This window comes from Quercus suber, unplaced genomic scaffold (assembly GCF_002906115.3).
Source record: "Quercus suber isolate HL8 unplaced genomic scaffold, Cork oak 2.0 scaffold_883, whole genome shotgun sequence".
Lineage (NCBI taxonomy): Eukaryota > Viridiplantae > Streptophyta > Magnoliopsida > Fagales > Fagaceae > Quercus > Quercus suber.
The window spans coordinates 25884-31883 of record NW_027070310.1 but is presented as its reverse complement, the minus strand read 5'-3'; the positions used below and the strand labels follow the sequence as shown (position 1 = coordinate 31883).

The following is a 6000-nucleotide window of genomic DNA, read 5'->3' as shown; positions in this document are numbered from 1 at the left end:
GTTTTTAAATGAATATGCTCTATTTATTTTGGTAGATGGTAATTATATTCTTTTCGATCTGAATAGTATACTGAAGGAACTGACCTAAGCATTCAGTTGTTATATATATTCACTAAAAACATAACTAAAATTTGAAAACAAAAATACTACATTTCTTAAACTCTTAATTATTTTGATTTTTATAAAATTAAATTCAACATACATAATCATATTTTTGTCCTGAACTTTTCAATCAAATTGATAATATACTTGCACTCATATGTCTATTAAGGTTTTATTTTTTATTTTTTTTATCTTATATTTTTACAAAAAGTTTTAAAATTTTGAGCAGAATGAAATGCATAGGTATTACATACCATACATATTTCGTCTCATACATTACTAACTATGGTTTTAATAAGATTTTGTAGTTATTGCATAATTAAAGAATTATAATCCTATATTAGAGTTTTTAGGGTAAGTCCACAATGGAACTCCTACAATTCTATCCATGCTTTTAAAATAAAATGATTAAATTTTAAAACTTTAGAAATGTTTAACCAGAGGTTTGATTGTTATTTAAATTATAGATAATATGACAAAAAACAAATAGATAAGATTTTATATATTCCATGATTATCCTAAAAACTCCAAATAATTTTAATCCATTGGGTATCTATCTCTACATTCCATCAAAAAATTTACCTTCGGTGTTAATTAACTTGTTTGTTATCTTGGTTTTATTTGATTTAGCTCAATTGAATACCTATACAATTCCTTCAAAAAAATTTATCTTTAGTGTTAATTAACTTGTTTGTTATCTTCATGCTATTTGATGCAGCTGCACAATCTATAGGCAGGGACGGACGCAGGATTTCAAGCTAGGGGGGGCCGAAGATAAGCGAAAAAAAAAAAAAAATTCAAACGCACATCCATATCGTCACTGGCGGAGCCAGGAAATTTTCTTAGAATGAGCAAGTTAGTCATGCCTACATTGTGTTAATAAGTTAAGCCTACATTGGCTCAAAATGCAAAAAAAATCAAGTTAATTTGGCCCAAATTATGGCCAAAATTAAATTACTTTATTTCACAAACTAACTTTAAGTAAACTTGAGCCTACATTTTTTTCACTGTACTAAATTATTTGTACTTAGATTAATAGGTTTGAACTTACCTTTTTACATTTTAAAGCTTTTCTAAGGAGTTACATCTAATGTTTCAGCATTTAGGATAAAAAATTGATTAATAGGTATGAAATTTTGAAGATTTAAACAATAATTTTTGTTAAAAAAAGTGTGAGCAATGAAGTGCAAATTACTATTTAAGTGCAATTAGATCAAATCAAACAATTAAAAAATTATTTGTCCTCCTACTATTATCAGATATAAATAGATAATCTAATATTCTAATATAAACCACGTTATTATATATTATATTATTATTATTATAAATAGATTTATACAATATTTTTTTTTTTAAGGTTTTCATGAGTTTTTGAAAACTCTTGAGCTGGCTGGCTGGGGGGCCCTNTCTTGAGCTGGCTGGCTGGGGGCCCTGAGCTAAAAACCAAGGGGCCCAAGCTAAAAACTAAGGGCCCAAACCTGTTTTTAAAAATTTACATACTAATTTTTTTTTTTTTGGACCCGGGGGGGCCCGGGCCCCCTTTGCCCTGCACCTGGGTCCGTCCCTGTCTATAGGTGTAAATTATGGAACAGTTGCTGATAATTTACCACCTGCAACTGATGTAATAACATTGTACACCACCAATGGCATAGGGAAAATGAGGATTTTTGATCCAAATCAAGCAACCCTCCAAGCCCTAAAAGGATCCAACATAGAGGTCATTGTTGGAGTTGTTAACAATGACCTTCAAGGTCTTGCCACTAGTCCTGCAACTGCAAATACTTGGGTGCAAACAAACATAATTCCCTACCCTGATGTCAAAATTAGTTACATTGCTGCTGGAATGAAATAAAGCCGAGTGATCCATTAGCCCAATATGTTGGACCAGCCATCCAGAACTTAAACAATGCAATTACAGCTTCTAATTTACAAATCAAAGTTTCAACAGTAATAGACATGTCATTGTTGGGCAATTCTTTCCCCCATCTGCAGGCTCATTTAGTGATATTGCAAGTTCATACATAAATGCAATCGTTAGCATCCTAGTAAGCACTAAGGCACCACTTCTTGCCAATGTGTACCCATATATAGCCTACACAAGTGACCCAACAAACATTAAGCTTTGATAATGCTGGCACTTATTACAAGAATTTGATTAGTCATGTGAAGAATGGGACTCCAAAGAAGCCTGGACCATTAGAAACTTACTTGTTTGCTATGTTTGATGAAGACCAAAAGGGTCCAGCAGAAACTGAGAAGCATTTTGGTCTATTCTCACCCACCAAGGAACCCAAGTACCAACTAACTTTCACTTAAGACATGTTTAGTATACGGTAATAAAAGACATTATAATGAAATAACTAAAACAATGCATTTGGTTTTAACATTTGTATACTATAATAAAAGATATTATAATGAAATAAATAAAACGTTGTATTTTGTTGTAACATCTATATCCATATCTATGTCTATGTCTATATCTATATATATATATATATTATAAAAGTTGAATCTCCAAAACAAAAGGATGCAAGTTGCGATGACAATGTCGTTTCCTTAAATTACATAACAATTATATGTGTCAACATATCTATTTATTATCATTTGGGTTTGAGTTTAGAAGAAAAAAAATCCATCACAAATACATAACTTTGAGGATCAATTGAAATTCCAAATTGATAACACCTACTTTGACTCCAAGGCTTTACACCAAATCATTGGTTTCAGAAAGGGAATTTTTAATTTATAGTAAAATATTTCACAAATCCCAAAAAGAAGAAAAAAAGAAAAAAAAGAAATTCACATTAGCGATTGAAATGAAGCAAGACATATAAATTTTGAAACTTTTATAATTAAGTGAGAAAATTTTAACCTATGTTTTGTTTCATTAAGCCATTCAAGGAGAGGCAAGATAGATACTTGTGTTATAGCTACTGGACATGCTCAGTAGTGCCATCTCCACCATAATCCTTTGTTTTTGACCAATATATAAACAAAAAAAGGAAAAGAAAAAATGGAAAAGAATTAGTAATAATTAAATGTATATGTTCCAGTGAAATATAGGTTCCATGTATTTCACTAAACGCAAAGATATTATTGAAGCAATATGGTGATTTGGTGTCACAAACACAGTCTTCAAGATAAAGAGAATAAAAATGTACAGGCAATTGAAGTAAATGAACATTAGCTATGAAAAGAATTTGGCAAAAGTCCGTTCAAATTCAACAATTGCATATAATATTTATACTGAATCTTCTGCAAAAACATAGGGATTTTAACAATGACCTGTGACAGAAGAAGGGAATTGCATTGGCATCACAATTTTTCTATACACGAGTAGAAGATTTTTTAAACTAAAATATTTGGCATGGCCATATAAACACTACAAAAAATTAGGGCTTTACCCATGTTTAAAAAACGCGGCTATAGCCTTTAGCTACATTTTGTATAGCAGCCCAAGGTACCAACTAAGTTTCACTTAAGGCATGTTTAGTACAATGTATATGTCCTTAAGGAACAACTTGTACTTGTAATAAAAAATACAACTAAGTGACCATATTATTATTTCACATAAATAGTCATTCTATTATGAGAGTATATCAAACAAGGTGTATATATGCTGGTAGATAGTACTTGGAAGAAACATTTTAAAACGTAAGTACAATTTTGAAACAAAGGTCATACGTTGAAAACCAAAAATATTATTTAAACTTCTTTTTAAGAAGAAAATATGCTAGTAGATAGTACTTGGAAGAAACACTTTAAAACATAAGTACAATTTTGAAACAAAGGTCATACGTTGAAAACCAAAAATATTATTAAATTTTTTTTTTAGAAGAAAATATATTACTCAAACAGTAGGCAATAGCCACATTCATGAAAAAACTGTGGTGGTGCGGACCGGAAGACATTATGACTCTACATCATAATAGAACTTGTAGTATCAATAGAAATGTCTTTCTAATATTATTTTCTAACCAAAATAGTCTCCATCCTTAATATCTGCACTATAACTCACAAAGAGAACTCTTTTAGCATGCACATTTCTTCCTAGCGTCTAAGATATATATAATCCTTCCAAATATGTAATCCAAAAACAAAGTTTTTAAACCTCCCTCTAGCAACCACACGGGTCTTGAATCTTGACTTCCCATTTGATAGACTGCATAATACCTTCTTCAGAGCTAATCATACCTCCATATATGTTCCATCTCTCTGCAATAAAAGATGGTAAACTGCAGAACCCAAGCAAATCCGCACAAAACAGCATTCAAACTCCAAGCAAATCTCCTGTATTTGATACGTTCTGGAAGCAGTAAGGGATTTTATCCATCATGAATAAAATCCACCCCTCCATGTTATAAGACTATTAGTTGGGATTAACTAGTAGTAGTTATCGTTTGCATAAACACTAACTTCTATTTCTAATCAGGATGGCTTTGTTTGTACTGTTGATTGACCTCTGTAGTCTCAAAAAAGTTGCTAGGTCATATATCTCAATGTATATTGCATGTTTTTTAAAACACCTCTTGTGCTTGGAAAGGAACAAAAAAAAACACCAATTAGCAGTACCAATATTCTTGATGGAATGATTAATTATGAGAAAAACCATTGTTGGAATGTCAGGTGTACACAAATAACCTAGGTGAAGAACACTACTAGACAGAAGACACAGGAAATGTTAGTTGTTTCAAAACTAATCTGCTAACTGAAAATTCATCAGCGGCCTCAAATCAATAAAAAATAACATAAAAAATTCCAATTTATCAAAAATTAAAATAAAGGGACCTGACAAAACATTGACTAATAGGAGGTGACATGAACTAGCACAAAATCGTTTGGTTTAAAGGCACTACCAACCAAAATTTTTTGTGCTTTGATTGTCAAGGAACACAACAGACTGTCATCTGTCACAACAGTCGTAAGCCCCAAGGCTTAAATTGCCGCAAACATACAATTGCCAACTCAGAATAAGCAAACACAGAGTAAGGGAGTTCAAACAGTACTATTAGAGCATTCTTATTAAGAAGAGAAAATGCTATAAATGCTAAAATTTAACATACAAAATGCTATACATACTAAAAAGCATACTCCATCAATACTCTCAAATCTTATTTATTTTGCAATCCAGCTACAATGGACTACTATGTCTAGCAGCCCACTGTAGCAAGATTGTAAAAAAAAAAAATATTTGTTTAATATTTGTTTAATGGTAGTTATTTGAAAACATAAAAAGAAAGAATAAAGAAAACATAAAAAAAAAAAAATTAAATGAAGTGGTAAAATAATAGAAGTTTTGATGTTTGGTGGATTGTAAAGTGGTATGTTAAAATTGATAAAATAGGATTTTGAAATGGTAAATGCTAAAATATTTAGTGTTCTTGATAAGAATGCTCTTACTAAGAATTAAGAACCTGTCATTCAAAAACAGAGTAAAAAAAAAAAATAGACACAATGTAAAGCTCTATTAAAACTGAGAGAGAGAGAGAGAGAGAGAGAGAGAGAGAGAGAGAGAGAGAGAGAGAGAAGGAGAGCACCATTTTTTTTCCTGGGGTTAGCTTTGTGAAACAGAGGTGGGTGGCTAAAAGGGCTGAAACTAGCGGTGGGAGCAATGTAGGGCTGAGTTTAAGAACTGTGATGGAATGAAAAGAGATATTTCTAAAACATGATGAGAGAGAGAGAGAGAGAGGGAGATTCTGAAATTTGATTTCAGAAAGAAGGGGAAGGGGGGCTATTGAAATTTTCAAGGGTATAATGGTCTTTCCGTATATAACATGTGTCCCACTATTATTGGGTGGACTTACCGAATGTGGTGCTAAGGTGGAGAGATTGTCACTAAAACTATGTAATTTTGGAGCTAATTTGACAAAAATAAAACACATCAGCATGATGATGTGT

General features: G+C 31.5%; 1 pseudogene; it reads left to right on the top strand.

Annotated features, from left to right (window-relative positions):
• Window positions 1-2418, top strand: part of LOC136065205 (glucan endo-1,3-beta-glucosidase-like) — a 10026-nt pseudogene extending 7608 nt beyond the window's left edge.
• The last annotated feature ends 3582 nt before the right edge of the window (window positions 2419-6000 follow it).